The sequence below is a fragment of the Corythoichthys intestinalis genome, chromosome 7 (genome assembly GCF_030265065.1).
Source record: "Corythoichthys intestinalis isolate RoL2023-P3 chromosome 7, ASM3026506v1, whole genome shotgun sequence".
NCBI classification, from domain to species: domain Eukaryota; kingdom Metazoa; phylum Chordata; class Actinopteri; order Syngnathiformes; family Syngnathidae; genus Corythoichthys; species Corythoichthys intestinalis.
Window position 1 is genome coordinate 38,329,993 of NC_080401.1, and position 16,929 is coordinate 38,346,921.

At 39.6% G+C, this 16,929-nt stretch overlaps 1 protein-coding gene across 2 annotated transcripts in view; it reads left to right on the top strand.

Moving 5' to 3' along the window:
* agbl4 (AGBL carboxypeptidase 4) overlaps positions 1 to 16,929 on the top strand; it is a 754,546-nt gene that overhangs the window by 580,480 nt on the left and 157,137 nt on the right. The window lies entirely within an intron of this gene.

A 16,929-nucleotide genomic window follows, 5' to 3' on the forward strand; every position in this document is an offset into this window, starting at 1 on the left:
CCGTTATGTCTCAAAACCTTTTACACCAAGTGCCACAGTTCTTTAGTAGGACAACATGTTTATTAGGGTGTGACAAAATATCGAAATGGTGATATATCGTGATACTTTGTATCCCAAAAGGTTATCGATAGAGGTGGGAATCTTTGGGCACCTAACAATTTGATTACAATTACGATTCAGACACTCCAATTCGATTAAAAATCAATTATTGCTACCCACCTCCCCTTTTAATGTTTTGTACATTAGTTCCAAAATTGTAAAAAAAAAAAAAATCCTCTCAAGCTAAACCAAACTACTAGTTCAGTATCAAGTTAAGAGTTTAAAATAGTAAATAAAATACTCAAGTCCCCGTTCTGTATCAGCAACTTTAAACTACATTCAATTAATTTAATGTTGTGAATCAACCGTTAAAGTTGATAAAATCGCTCCCGTTATTCCATACATTCCCCTCTGTCTACTTTTGACATGTCAAAGTTTTAAAACTGTTTCATCATTTAAAGATATATTCAAGTCAATTATTTTCTGATATAGGAGTATTTTACATAAAAAGTTAATTAGGTTCGCTACAACAGACCCGTCTAGAGAAGTCTACTACTTTAAGATGGCGGCTGTTTACTAACGCCGGCCGAGTCTATCATTTCACATCTAGTTCTCTAATTTATGTTCTAACACCGCCGTTGTTTGTCATTTTGCTTCTAGTTCCACATCAGGGGTCGCGTTAACCGAATATTTTCCGTCGTTGACCGGTTTTTTAAAACGGTGACGGAAAAAGCTGAAGTCCATCCGTCATTTTGACAGGTTGCAATTCACACCCCAGACCACGGGGTGGCGAGTGAGCATATTAATTGGCTATTGTCTCTCTTGATGCATGACGTCGTTGGCCTTACTCGGAAAAATGTCAAGGCAACTGAGTGTTTGCCTGGCACGCCCAGACTGTTCTCCCTGTATTTTTCAAACACTGAGAGAAAAGTCTGGGACACAGCCTCTCAAGTAGCAACAAAATCAATCGACAAATCAGATTTGTTTATTTGCGTGACGTGTACTTCACGAGCAACGTCACTCTTGCGCGCCGAAAGTCGTCTCTACAACAACACGGATGGCGGGAGAGCCGAGAATATGTTCCAATCCGTGGTAAATTCTGTTTTAAAAGAGCTAAAACACATCGACACGAGACATTGACAACAGTCTGTCTCGCGCTATTCATGTTAAATAAACTCCATTCTCCTCGTATGTTTACTTCCGCGCGCAAGTCCCTCGTCCTGCCCTCGTCACTTTGCTAACGGCACGTCTGCCCGTCGCTGATTGGTGCACTCCGCTGTCTGTTTGCCTCTTGTTAAGCTTGTTCGGACAGAATATTAATTAGAAATGAATGAAAACTAAATACTTTTGAATATGTCATTATTATCATTTTAAAAATGTAAGTGACGGGTAAAAATAGATTATGACCGGATTTTTATGACACTGTCAGTCAAAATGACAGACAACGAAAAAGTCTAGCGCAACCTCTGTTCCACATATATGTGATATCTACTGTAGCCGTATGTGGCCGTACGTTTGTAGCAACTTGCAACTGGGCGTTGTTTGTAGCGGCTGTCGGCCGCAATCAGCTATGATTGTTTTTTTATCTAGCGGCATGAGTTGAACATGATATTTTCTCTCGGTCCGTTCCTCATTCCGCCCCAAAGACCACGCCGACTGTGTTTTAGTTCTGCTTTACCTGGTATAATTCAATAATCGGAATTTGGATGTTTGTGAATCGTTCTCGAATCTTCCGTGGCCGAAACGCGAATAATCTCTAGAATCAGAAATTTCGCACGCCTCTAGTTATCGATGTGCTTCTGCCAAGAATCGAGATATTGTTTTGAAAAGATGTCAATGTCCAAAAGAAAAATAAAATAAAAAAAACAGTTGCTACAAAATCTCCCACCATAATAGTGTCTCAGTTAACTCTAAGGCTGCATTGATGGTGCTCAATGCCCAATCCATTTAGAGTTGGGACATTCGTTCATTCGAAACCAGAGCATTCTCAGTCATTCTGTCCGTTTTTTAGGGCATTTACAGGTTACTTGCTGTTCATTTTAGGGCATTTAAAGGTCATTTTCTGTTGAGTTCATATGGGTGATTCCCAGATCATTTCCTGTTCTGTAACTCAAAATAAACAGGAAGTGACCCATAAAAGACCCCAAAATCAACAGGAAGTAACTGAAAATGAACAGGTAAATGACCTTAAATGGTCCAAAATTACCTCATTGCGTTGCATTGGCCGCCACTACCGGCAATAGACGTTCAATCCATTTGAAGTGGGAGGGATGGCAGCGAATGAACGAATGTTCATTCGCTGCCACCCTCCCAGTTCAAATGGATTGGACGTCTACTAATGATAAACTCTTACCAATTCACAACAGAAGCTTGTTTTTCTGTTTATTATTTGTTTTTAGAATATCCTAGAATGATTTCCTGACCAATGTATCGATAATCGTTGTATCGCCATATCGTCAGATCATTGTTATCATGAGCTTTGTATCGCAAATCGAATCGTGAGGTACCAAGAGGTTCCCACTCCTAATGTTTATACAAATATGCAGTCAGATGTATGAAAATAAACAAAAATAAGGATTACATGAAACTGTAGGAGCGATGCACTTGAGTTAAATGAAAATTGTACCAAAAAAAGAGGGAAACCACATTAAACAACAGATAAAGTACATTTGAGCGATTTACAGACATTGTTGTTGTTGTTTTTATTTTATTTTTTTGGTTTGTTTGCTTGGAAAAGCAATTTTGAGAGAACAGCAATTTTGTGTGATGGTATTTCAAAACTGAGGGAAACCAAAGCAATATTCCTTATAGGAAACTATGAATCCAATCCAGATGCCCACAAATATTAAGATAATGCGTTTACAGAGAGTATCTGAAATGTAACATAGATGATACAACGTGAAATTGATATGAAAACAAATATAAATGAACTTAAACATCACTTTTACCCCTTTTATTTAATATAATAATGAAAGTCATGATATCGGCTTCTGATGATCTGAGCACCCCCTTCTGGTATTTTTGTTCTTCATATAACTAAGTATGAAGACATACAAAAAAGTGCTCTGCTGTTACGGGGTCCACCACCCTCCCCCCTATATCATGTGAGTTATTCAACCTTTGATTCGTTAAAAGAAAAAAATACTAATTCACTGTTTTTGTGCTCTTTCATAAATGGCCTTAGATCAAGGCCGTAGGTTTTAAATGGGTACGGTAGGGACATAACACTAGCAACTTTTCAAGATTCTCAAATTGTCCACACCAACTTTTAAGCAACCTACATTTACATTGTATAAGGAGGTCAGTTATATAGGTCATTTAGATTGTCTTCCCATATGTTGTAATGATAGACTAGACCCTACCATTATTAGGTGAATTTTTTTCATTATATTCAGATTTACATCTATTCCTTTTCACTTGCTGAATGTGCAGTCCATTTTTTTCCCCCTCAAACGAACGTTTGGTCGGCTGATGAGTTGAAGGCCCCCCCACCCTGCCACAAAGACACACACAGATACTCTCACTGCCCCAACAGATTTATGTCGACAAAATCCCGCTTCCTCCGCCTTCGGAGAGGGGGGATATTAGAAGTTGTTTTTTTTCAGAGAGCAGCAGCCCCTGTAAGTCATGCAAAGAGATGTCAATGTTGCGCAAGTGGGGCAACCACCACTAATTTTGCTACTGAAAGTCCGACCTGCATCAGAGTTAGCATAACATTAAACTTGCTAACCTGCAAAACTACTGTGGTCAGGCAAGCCTCACCAAGGAATAACGAAGTCAAGCTAGCCGTCCCTTATTTGGATCATTGTTTGCATTATCTGCATTACGGTAATATCATCCCTACCAATGTTGAGACCAAACCTACGCCCTAGCCTTAGATGGCACCAATGACTTAGCTAGTAGAAAAGTACTCCAAACTTTATTTGCTAGGTAGAGCTTTAATTTCATGGTTGTTACAACTAGGGATTGGAATCGAAATCCGATTCCAATTCCGAACCGGTTCAAGTATCAAGTATCAAGGCCTCGACAGCACAATTTTAAAAAAGCCTTAACAATCCCTTTAACGATTCCTAAAGACACGCATTGCGTCGTGACGTGACGTGTCTTGTTGTCCAGACACTCTTCTTCTTCGCGTGTAAGCGCGCTCTTCTTCACGTGAGCGCGTTCTTCTTCGCGTGAGGAAGCGCAAGGACGCCCCTACTTGAGCATGAAAGCACCATTAAAACTAAAAGGCATGCATTTCAATATAATGGTAAATAATACACTTTAACACATATTGCCAAAGGCAGAACAACGACCTATATGCCAATATATACCAATATTTTTTATTTCTATTAGAAAAATGTTTCAGTAAAATGTTACACATTCTTGTGTATTTGCCATTTATTGTCACAGTTAACATTTAGGCTTTGGGCCTCTTTTGACCTCGTTGTGAGTTTGCAAGGTTGTGACTTCTGATTAAACAAACTCGATGCCAATCAAAACGTTTGTTCTTCTTTTTCCCGAAATTACAATCCATAAGATAATCGATAAAGAATCGAATCGGTAAGCAATATCGATAATGGAATCGGAATCGTAAAAATCGTATCAACTCCCATCCCTAGTTACAACATTGTAAGATTTATCTGACTTTTGAAGGCACCAAAAATACTTCCACGGTGTTCTTGTGGGCAACAGCTTGGAACTCTGAAACTTTAAATTGTGGGGCAATCGAGATAATCGAGCACCCTTTTTATTTATTTATTTATTTTGAAGACATAAGATCCTCTATGGTTGATGGTATATGCCTACCAATGACCCAAAAGTTCTCCAGAAAATGCATGGAAAAATCAAAAGCAACATTACTATTTCTCATTTGTTTTATCCTGTTATAAAAAAGCAGTGTATGAAAAAAAATGTCTGTCTGTGCAGTTCAGGTGGCCATATGCTAATTTATTTCTTGGCCCAGAGCAGTATTTTCTTCTGTCAGGCGGCGTTTTATCCGCCTGCCAAGCAAGACAAGCCAGTCAGCTGCTAGCTGGAATGGAATATTTACTAAACATGCATCGTTTTCTTGATAGATCTCGAATGAAATCAAAATAAAGAAAAAGTGACCTGTAAAAATGTACTTTTTGACCCTCTTCTGATAGGGCACAAAGTACACTTCCTCAATGAATAGATCTAAGCGTGCTGCTCTTGCACACGGATGCATTTCCATACATTATTGCCTGTGTAAGCAAGTGTACCACACGGCCAGCCTTTTCCCGAAGCCCGAGGGGACTTGTCAATGTCACCATGGCTAAAGCCTGCCACATGCCTCCTAATGTATTGCCGCCCGGCTTTATTGGCAGCGCGGTGATTCAGTGGAGGTGATGATGGATTAGTACTGTGGCCAGGCTGCTGGGCTGTGCAGCCTCGCTGTCTGTCGCATAAGCGCCGCGACGTCCCCGCAGTAAGATAGGGGAACGTATTGTATTTATGTCACATGCGCATCCTAATGAATATGGACATTCCGCTGCCTTTATGGAGGTTCTTGCAGCGTTGTCGGATTAATCTTTTCCATGAACTTGTTTTAATAAAAGTTTTCTATCTGAAAGTTTTCTTTACTGGGTGCAGTTCTGAAATGATATACAGTACAAGGTTCCTGTGGCTTACAATGTTAAAGGTCAATTCACACTTTTGTGAGCATGCTCTATTCATGTTTTGTATTTCATCCTGTAATGTATTCTACAACCTTCGCTGATTTTTAAAGAAGACAGTCTAGTGCTCTAAAGTAGCATTTTAAAGACAAATTGGTTCGTATAGTTGTCTGTGTATTTCCTATGGAAGACCACAAAATACATTTGTGCCAGTTACAAGGCTTGTTGCACCATTTCTGCCATCATTTAACCAACCATGTTATTGACCCAGCAATTTATCAGCACTACCACTAATTGTGCAAGTTCTCCCACTTGAAATTATTAGAGAGGCCTGTAATTGTCAACATGGGTAAACCTCAACCATGAGAGACAGAATGTGGGGAAAAAAAAACAGAAAATCACATTGTTTGATTTTTAAAGAATTTATTTGCAAATTATGGTGGAAAATAAGTATTTGGTCAATACCAAAAGTTCATCTCAATACTTTGTTATGTACCCTTTGTTGGCAATAACGGAGGCCAAATGTTTTCTGTAACTCTTCACAAGCTTTTCACACACTGTTGCTGGTATTTTGGCCCATTCCTCCATGCAGATCTCCTCTAGAGCAGTGATGTTTTGGGGCTGTCATTGGGCAACACGGACTTTCAACTCCCTCCACAGATTTTCTATGGGGTTGAGATCTGGAGACTGGCTTGGCCACTCCAGGACCTTGTAATGCTTCTTACAAAGCCACTCCTTTGTTGCCCTGGCTGTGTGTTTGGGATCATTGTCATGCTGAAAGACCCAGCCACGTCTTATCTTCAATTCCCTTGCTGATGGAAGGAGATTTTCACTCAAAATCTCTCAATACATGGCCCCATTCATTCTTTCCTTTACACAGATCAGTCCTCCTGGTCCCTTTGAAGAAAAACAGCCCCAAAGCACGATGTTTCCACCCCCATGCTTCACAGTGGGTATGGTGTTCTTCGGATGCAATTCAGTATTCTTTCTCCTCCAAACACGAGAACCTGTGTTTCCACCAAAAAGTCCTATTTTGGTTTCATCTGACCATAACGCATTCTCCCAGTCCTCTTCTGGATCATCCAAATGCTCTCTAGCGAACCGCAGACGGGCCTGGACGTGTACTTTCTTCAGCAGGGGGACACGTCTGAAAGTGCAGGATTTGAGTGCCAGGCGGCGCATTGTGTTACTGATAGTAGCCTTTGTTACTGTGGTCCCAGCTCTCTGTAGGTCATTCACTAGGTCCCCCCGTGTGGTTCTGGGATTTTTGCTCACCGTTCTTGTTATCATTTTGACGCCTCGGGGTGAGATCTTGCATGGAGCCCCAGATTGAGGGAGATTATCAGTGGTCTTGTATGTCTTCCATTTTCTAATAATTGCTCCCACGGTTGATTTCTTTACATGAAGCGTTTTATCTAATGCATATTCCGTCTTCCCAGCCTGGTGCAGGTCTACAATTTTGTCTCTGGTGTCCTTCGACATCTCTTTGGTCTTGGCCATAGTGGAGTTTGGAGTGTGACTGACTGAGGTTGTGGACAGGTGTCTCTTATACCAATAATGAGTTAAAACAGGTGCCATTAATACAGGTAACGAGTGGAGCCTCGTTAGATCTCGTTAGAAGAAGTTGGACCTCTTTGACAGCCATAAATCTTGCCTGTTTGGAGGTGACCAAATACTTATTTTCCACTCTAATTTGGAAATGAATTATTTAAAAATCAAACAATGTGATTTTCTGTTTTTTTTTTCCACATTCTGTCTCTCGTGGTTGAGGTTTACCCGTGTTGATAATTACAGGCCTCTCTAATCTTTTCAAGTAGGAGAACTTGCACAATTGGTGGTTGACTAAATACTTATTTGCCCCACTGTATATACGAAGTAACTGACTAAATACTTATTTGCCCCACTGTATATACGAAATAACTGTCTTTCACATATACATGTTGTTGTCAGTGGCGCCTGATGATTTAAACATACAGCGCATTATTCTGTTCTATAAACATTTTAACAATCCAAAGTAAAAACATAAAGAGGCTCAAAGTTCTGTTGCACTTTATTTGAACTCTTCTCATGACAATGTCATAAGACTGCCATAATGATGACCAGAGGTGGGTAGAGTTGCCAAAAATTTTACTTAAGTAAGAGTTTCTTTACTTCCAAATAATATTACTCAAGTAAAAGTAAAAGTAGTCATCCAAAAATTTACTCAAGTGCAAGTAAAAATGTACTTGTTTAAAAGATTACTCAAGTAATGAGTAGCATTGTGAGTAACTGCTTTGAAATCCTGTTTTGTTTTGTTTTGTTTTTATTTAATAATTGTAATTTCTTTTTTTTTCTGAGCACAACATCTATACGAACGGTTGTTTCATACTGTACTATAACCTATTATATGATCATGTTAGGCCAAAAAGATGACACAAAAAATGTCGATTTCAGACCAGAACAACACTTGAAACATCACCCATCCTTTAATCTTAAAAGGTTAGTAACCATTTTATCTTATGCTTTACCGAGATAACAATGTCAACCATTAATTTTTTGCAACCGTATTACCATGCTGATACAGTATTTCGAACCACATTTGAATCCTTCGCCACCACCCACCCCCAGAATTGTGTTGTAAAGCTACTATAAGAAGTGCATTTTTCTCAAAAAGTTACTCAAGTAAATGTAACGAAGTAAATGTAAGGTGTTACTACCCACCACTGATTATGACATGACTAGTATCATGAATAGGAATGAATGCTTATGACAGATGTCATTGTTTCATTCAGTAAATTATGCCAGTTTGATGCACATTTGACATTGTTTCAAATGTCTGAGTTACGTTTAAGACACTTAATGACATTTGTCATCAGCCTAATGTTCATCACAGTTGTCGTGTCATGATTATGACAGTTGTCGTAAGAAGCATTGTTACCAAAATTTCAGGAATACTGATTTCTTATGTGTGTGTGTGTGTGAGTAAAATATTGTTCATTTGTTACAGTCCGTCAGTAATAGAAATGTAACAGTTACCGTACGGTTAGATTGTATGTATTGTGCCCAATAATCTCAATATAGTGCAATATAAACACGAAAATTGCATTGCATAAGTGATGTCGAAGTAAGTCTTCAGAAATCTGGCTTGGTCACATGTGATCGATCACTCACAAAGAACTCCCTGGAAAATGTTGATATTGTTTTCAAAAAGGACCAGATGGGTCTATTTTGTGAAATGATAAGTGAATGTTAGAAAGTGGTCAAATCAAGACAAAACAGCCCTATCGAATTGGGGGGAACGGCCTAATCGGACATGGAAGCAACTGATATGACTACAGATATCCGTAGTAGTCAATAAATTGATTATAGCAAATGTATTTCACCTAAAAGGTAGGACTGTACTCAAATAAATGTTCAAAGATTAAAGACGAAATTTAAACGTGTTGTACCTTAATTCAAATAAAAACTGAGCTGTACTTTGACAGTGATGCATTCTGTGATAAGAATCTGTCCCACGAGCACAAAAAGTTTGCCCAATTCTTTAGTTGTTACTTGTTAAATCAGAGTTCTCCTAGCTTAACTTACAGTATGCAAAGTATGAGTCAGGTAATAATCTTTATTTCCCACAATGTTGTAAAATCATTATTGAGCCCTCAAGGTTAGTGACTTCATACATTTTAATTACACTTGTAGCTTTTGCAAGCTATCGACAGCAAAGTGACCCTCCCTCTCTCCTTCCATCTATCCCTCTTCTTGGCATACCTCCATTTGTACCCACTCACCACGTTGGGCTGCATGTCCCCATGTAGTATATAACAGATATGGAGGCTGCCAGCTCTTTTCAAAAGGTCCTTATCGTCCTCAACAAGCTTGTTTGGCTCTCTGCAGTGATTAGAAACGAGCAACGTTGGGAGTCCATCAGGCCCTCCAGTAAATGGATGCAAAAGTGAGCCTTTACATGTGGATATGCACTCACACATGCTTCAGCCCCGAGCCCCCACATGGCCTTTTTTAATGCGATCGACCCCCAATACCAACCGTCGCCACCACCCCCAACCTCCACCTAAGGAAAATAGGAAGCGGCTTTTCAGTGAGTCGTCATGGCAGCAGCCAATGTCACTGCCGCGGCAGCTCGCTGCACCTGCACGCTTATCGCTATACACGTGTTTAAATATTCAACTCCCGCATCTCACCTCTTTACTCCCTCCCTCGCTCCTTTAGCACTCGACACACACACCCTCACTCACAAAATTCTAAAAACCGCAATAATAGTATTTTGACGGTTATTTAATTCTATAGATTCATTTTCTTTCAAGCTAAGTAATTTGATGAGATAATGTATTTGTGGTGAAGCAACATGTGGTTCACTGGCCAAGGTTATTCCCAGTGTTGTGCATGAACGCGTTCGTGAACATGTTCATGTTTTGGGCTAACAAAAATTGTACGCATCATATTTCTGTCTCGAGAACGTTACTGTGAACGCGCTCATTCTCGCGTTTGAGAGCGGCGTTCATAACCTCGTTCATGAGTTCAGAATTAGAGCCTTTCCGACAAAGCTGCAGATATAGCCATGGGCTAAAAACACACTATAAAAAAAAAAAAAAAAAAAAACCTTAATCGCAGAAAATCATCCAACCTGGTAACCCAAGCTGCCTATCACGGCTGTGTTGTTTTTGCAAATACGGCAGTTTTTGTCCCGAAGTTTTTATGGCGGCGAATAAGCATTATTGTCCATTAAGTTGTACTCTTAATACTATCTAGAGGTACGAAATAAACAAGTTACATGATAAACATACATGTGCAACAAATAAATGCTCAACGGTATGAGGAAGACATTACCGGTGAGAGAGCGGTGTGTAGTCGAGTTGAGCACAGCCACATGGTAGGATGCGTGTGAGGAGAACTTTCCTTCGTGTGCGTACATGACCAAACGTATGTACTTATTCCTCTCCTTATAGAAAGTTTTTAGTGTTTACATTGTAATCGCTGCGTTTGCGGCTATTTGTAAGGTCACGCGCAGAACCGCAAAGTTGCAGTTTCTGATGGGGTGCATGATCTGACAGAACACCGGCCCAGTACCAACATTTAAGCACGTTTACAAACAGGTCAGTACCTAAGCAAATTTGAAGATGTATCTGACACAGTTTCAGTGTTGAAGTGGATTAGATAATTGCTGTCTGGTTTCATTTAGACTCTTTCAATAATAGCTTACAGCAATTATTGGGGAGAAGAAAAACGTTCATTTCATTTTAAAAGTTCTTTTTAACCATGAACTTTCGTTCAACATTTTGAATTATGAACTATGAACTGAACAGTTCATTTTAAAATTTGCGAACTGCAATGTGAACCAGTTCATGTACAAAAGGACTTTCCCAAAACTGGTTATTCCTAATCACTGTGTGCAGATAACAGTAAACAATCGTATAGCCTCTTTCAGTCATGCAGTGTATTTAGGCATGGTGTCATATGTTTACTTTTTAGATTCAGTGGAAGAAAAAAATGCCAATTCACTGTACCTATCTGACCCATTCATTATTTAGACTAGTCTGAACAACACGTTTTGTGACTTGTGGGTTTTTCTTTCAATTAAGGGTAAAGGGTAGCAAAACTTATTGGCGCATGTGTTTTAAACAAGTTAATAGTGAAAACATTTAAAAGATTAAACTTTTGTAACTTTTCATGTAGAAAATGAATTTGACACTCAAACCAGGCTGTTACTAGTTCATAGTTATTACATCCAAGGAATGGCCACTTTTTTTTTTTTTTTTTCAAATCCAAAAGTCGATGAATCTGCTTGTGATATCACAAATACCGTGTTAGCCCGAATATAAGACGGCCCTGATTATAAGACCACCCCCTCTTTTTCAAGACTCAAGTTTGAAAAAAGACTTTTTGAACACCGTAATTTTTTATACAGAAAATTATTACAGTACATCCGAAACAAATGATTATATCCATATATTTGAGAGAAAAACCATGCTATTTTGCCTCATTCAAATCTTAATATCTGAACATTTAAATATGTAAACTAAAGTGCAGTCACGTTCGTAAATGAATGGCTTCTGGTTTTTGAAATGTAAATAAACCAACAAAAATGCAATAACTGCATTAACCATTAAAGTGAAGTCTAACTGTAAATGTCGTCTTGAAACATCTGAATAAGGAAAAACATTGCAATAAAATAATGCAAACTGGTTAAACTTGAGAGTAGCTGAGATCTGTCATGACAGAACATCGCTTCAATGATATCCAGCGCCATCTAGCATCATGAATGGGGAGAGTAGCTGAGATCTGTCATGACAGAACATCGCTTCAATGATATCTGGCGCCATCTAGTGTTGTGAATGGGTATAATGTCTAGACCGGGAATATAAGACGACCCCCTCTTTTTCAGTCTTATTTCAATGCAAAAAACACCATCTTATATTTTTGCCAATACGGTATGTATAAAAACGAAAACACGAAGAGGATTTTTCATATCAAATTATTTTAACTCATAATAACGTTTATCTTTTAAGACCTGCAAGTCTTTCTATCCGTGGATCCCTCTAACAGCTGCTTTATTAAACAGGAAATTCTCATGAAAGATGTTTATATGAGAAAACGGGACACATACTTTAAGCAGCAAACAGTATTATACGTAATTAAGCATGGAGCCGTCGGTGTGCTTTCTGCCACATGAAAGTGCGTCGCTCTTTATTCGTTTGTTTGTCTCTTCACAGCCCTCATTCGTCATGCAAGTTTAGCCCGCTTTACATTCTCATCACAACAAAAGAGGCCGCCTCAATGACTCAAGCTAGGAAAATAAATGTCACACAGCTTAATTCTTTTCTCTTCAAGATTCTCATCGTTTTCAAAGCGTTTCATCTGGGGGTGCTGCCTAATAAAAACAGGCAGACGGATCCAAACCGTGGAACTATTCATCTTTAATTACAAGCTAAATCTAATCTTTTAATTGGATAACGAGCCTCTTGTAGCTAAGCAGACTTGAAAGGATGTCAGGTACGTTCTGGTTTTTGATAAGAAATGGAAAACAAAAGATGTTCATAGCGTGTCATGCTTGATTTAGGGATGTCAAATCAACCAGTGGGGGGGGGGGGGGGGGCACATGTCTTTGGAAGAGCTTTCATCCTATGTTTCAGGTAAAGTTTTTTTTTTTTTTTTCCAATATGTTTTGGTGATTTAACATACTGTGTCACATGGAGCCACAGACACAACAAGAGGTTTAAAACATTCTGTATATATTCTAGCCTGAGATTAACATCACTTGCCATTTCTTTTGTCTTTTTTTCAGCGTGGCTTAATTGCCTGCTCTTTTTAATTACACTGGGAGAAGCTTTTCATCAAGTTTTAACACCTGACATCCCAGAACATATGATTTGCACGTGTTTGTGGAGTACAGTGCTGAAGACAAAAATTGACACTTGTCTGCCCTTCTCAATGTCAATTTAAAGCATGGCAACACACACAAACGCACACAGTGCATGTCATCCATCACTTTTAATGGCGTGGTGTTAATGAGCGTCTTGTTGGGAGGTGTCACTGGACCCTGGGCCATGCGCACTGACATCAGCTCCATACTCACCGCCTGATTCGGTAGGTCATAATGCACTCTTTGACTCCAAATCATTTATTTTAAACCATCAGCCTTTCAGATGCTATATTAAAAAAAATTTTCAGCTTATCTTGGCTGTTCTCGTTTTCAATCACGAAAGTTGATATTCATCTTAATGTAAGTCTGATCTATTTATTCTCCTAATAACTGATATGGGCTCTTTCTAATTAGTTGTGTGTTCTGTTAGGTGTGTGTGTGAGCTGATGATAGAAATATCCTCATAAGCAAAGTTCTTAAGACCTGCAACTTCGATCGTAACTGCTACTTAGGGTTTTCTACTAGTTTAGAAAGACTTGACGAGTCAATGTCCACCAACATTAATTCCACAATCCAACATTAATAAACACCTTTTTTGGGGGGCTGAAAAACTAAATTCAAAAAAACATTACACACCAGGCACTTGCAGGGGGGGGCTGGGTGTCGGAGGGTGCTTGAGCACCTGCCCCTGCATGCCCAAAGTGTCCCTTATAACTGGGCTTTTTTTCCCTTTTGGTGCATACTGTATGTGTGTGTTGGCTGACTGCAGACACGCCACCAAGTACTTTACTTGAACACCGACAACACCTTTAAATGAAAAAAACAAGCCGTCTGTGTGCTGCTAGGCTGCCACATAACACCCCCCCCCCCTCCCGCACGCTGTTCCTCTTTTACCTGGGTGTGTGGTGAGGAGTCGGAGGACATCTGGTGGTCGGAAACAAACGGTGTTACCCTTAAAAACCTTGTTCGAGCAAATAGTGAAAATGCTTCCATTTAATATTCCATTCAATTTAATAATTCCATTTCTATGTATTTTGTGGTAACATTTATATTTAGGGCCCGAGCACTAGGCGTGCGAAGGCCCTATTGTAATGCAAAGTATTATTATTATTTTTTTTTTTCAGGGCAAATGAAAACAGCCAATTTGGAAGCCTGAACATGCACGAAAAGTCACCAAAATTTGCACATACGTGCAGAAAAATTTAAATTTAGATAATTTTGCAGTTGCAAAAAAAGGTAACAAAATGGCTCAGTGGCGCCCCCTTGAAATTTTAAAATTGGCCTATAATATTAGGGTCTGTCAGCGTAGAGCGATGAAATTTGGGGGGTCTATACCTTGTCCAAAACCGCTCCAAAAAAGCATTGACACCCATATTCCAAACCCAACAGGAAATCGGTTATTTTGGATCAAATATGAAATTTTTATCGATTTACGGGGTGCACATTTGAGACCTTTTCGCCAAGGGAGTTAGTTGGATCATCTTCAAAATTGGTGAGACTGTTCAGGAGACATATGAGATCTTAAGTTTTTAAAATGGTGCGTTTTAATCCACGGGTCTGACCTGGGCGTGGTGCCAAAGTCGGCCATTTTTTCGGCAAAATGAAACAGCTCCTTGACACAATGTTCAGTCTTTTTCATACCTGGCATGTATGTGCGGTATCCCACCCTTAACACGAATGCATTGCATGATTGCATTACCCATTAGGCCTAGCGCCCCCTAGTAGGAACAGGAAATGCCTTTTTTTGCGAGGCAGGTTCCTCCTCCCAAGGGAAAAAAATCTGTTGACCTCAAACCTGCATCAGGGGAGCCTTAAGACATGTGTTCAGGTGCCTGATGAAAAATATTGAGGTTTCGTTGAAGCGGAGGGGTCCAAACAGGAAAGTGAAAATGACGGTCAACAATTTATCTCGCAAAAAACTTTGACCAGTCATAACTCGGCAGATATACAACATATCCGCGCCAAACTTCCCGTGCTTGTTGAGAGTCATACCCTGAAGGGTCTTGTAGGGGTCATTTGCATCAACTATACAGTGCCAACTAGTGGCGACAGAAAGGAGTTTTAAAAAAGGCCTTTCCTATGTGGTTTTTTCAACGTAGAGCAATGAAATTTGGGGAGTCCATTTTATGCAAAACTGCCCCAAAAAGTCTCTTGCACCCTTTTTCCAAATCCAACAGAAAATCGGGTATTTTGGATCGAATATGAAATTTTTATCCATTTGTAGTACAGTTTACATTTGGAGGCCTGAACATGCACAAAAACTCACCAAATTTTGCACGTACATGCGGCTTTGTGTGAATTTCGATAATCTTGCGACGTTACAAAAAAATGTAACAAAATGGCTCAGTGGCGCCCCCTTGAATTTTTCAAAAAGGCGTTTCCTATTAGGTTTTTTTTAAACGTACAGCAATGAAATTTGGGGAGTCAATACCTTGTGCAAAACTGCTCCAAAAAGTCGCTTGAACCCATATTCCAAACCCAACAGGAAATCGGGTATTTTGGATCCAACGTGAATTTTTTTATCAATTAACAGGGTGCACATTTGAGACCTTGTCACAGAGGGAGTTAGTTGGATCATCTTCAAAATTGGTGAGACTATTCAGGAGAAATAGGAGATCTTAAATTTTCAAAACGGTGCGTTTTCATTCATTGGTCTTACCTGGGCGGGGTGCCAAAGTTGGCCATTTTTTCAGCAAAATGACAAATTCGGTAAATGACTAATACTTCCTTGACACAACGTTCAATCTTTTTCTTATCTGGCATGTATGTACGGGATCCCACCCTTAACACGAATGCATTGAAATATTACCCAGTAGGCCTAGCGCCCCCTACTGAGAACAGGAAATGCCTTTTTTTAACGAAACAGGCTCCTCCTCCAAGGAAAAAAAAAATCTATTCACCTCAAACCTGCATCAGGGGAGCCTTAAGACATGTGTTCAGGTGCCTGATGAAAAATACTGAGGTTTGGTTGAAGCAGAAGGGTCCAACAGGAGAAGTGAAAATGACTGAAGCCATTTCGTCTCACCACAAGTTTTGAACAGTCATAACTTGGAAGATCTACAACATATCTGCGCCAAACATCTCGTGCTTGTTGAGTCATACTCTGAAGGGTCCTGTAGGGGTCATTTGCACCAACCTTACAGCGCCAACTAGTGGCAATAGAAAGTCACTCGTTTTTCCAATACATGTCCAGTTCTTTTCAGGTTGGTCATTGTAGTTTCAAGACCTTTTGAAATACTTATTTTACGGCCCATGTCCCCATGTCTCTGTCTGTTGCCATAACGACCCTGTGTTCGCCATTAAAAGGAAATCTTTTTTTTTCAGAGACTCAGGCAGCTTTTGAGCCACAGAATTTGGCACACTTGGTCGAATTGGCCCAGTTAGAAGATTCATTTTGGTTTTGAATAAGGGCTTGGCTGCACAGCTCAGTAGTGCCTCCTTTTTTGTAGTACTCTCTCCAACAGGGGTTTTTATCTCTTAGGTGTGTGAATGTAAAGAGACAACTTTTGAGCATGTTAGGTTCTAATGAGATGATTAGAGAGGACGATCTGCCACCACCCTGACCTGCACACTGTCCAAGTCGTGTGACGTTCGATTTGCGCTAGATTGCGAGGGCCCGTTCAGTCCTGCTTGCAGGCCTAGTTTTGTATTGTTCCCTCTAGTCACCCTTGTTAAGTGTTCTGTCTTCTCTCTCTCTTCACAACGTTATTGGAAAAAGAAATTAAGAAAGCTTTAAAAATAAAAACCACCGGGGATCTGATTTTTTTAAATTTAAGATTTATATTTCATTATGTAGACATGCCTCAGAAGGAAAGGAGGTTTAGGAATAAAAAAAGGAGCTGGATGAGGCTGCTAAAGGCAGTGGATCCCTCATCAGCTGGGTGAAGAGCACAATAGGTAAGAATAACAGTTTGCAAGGAT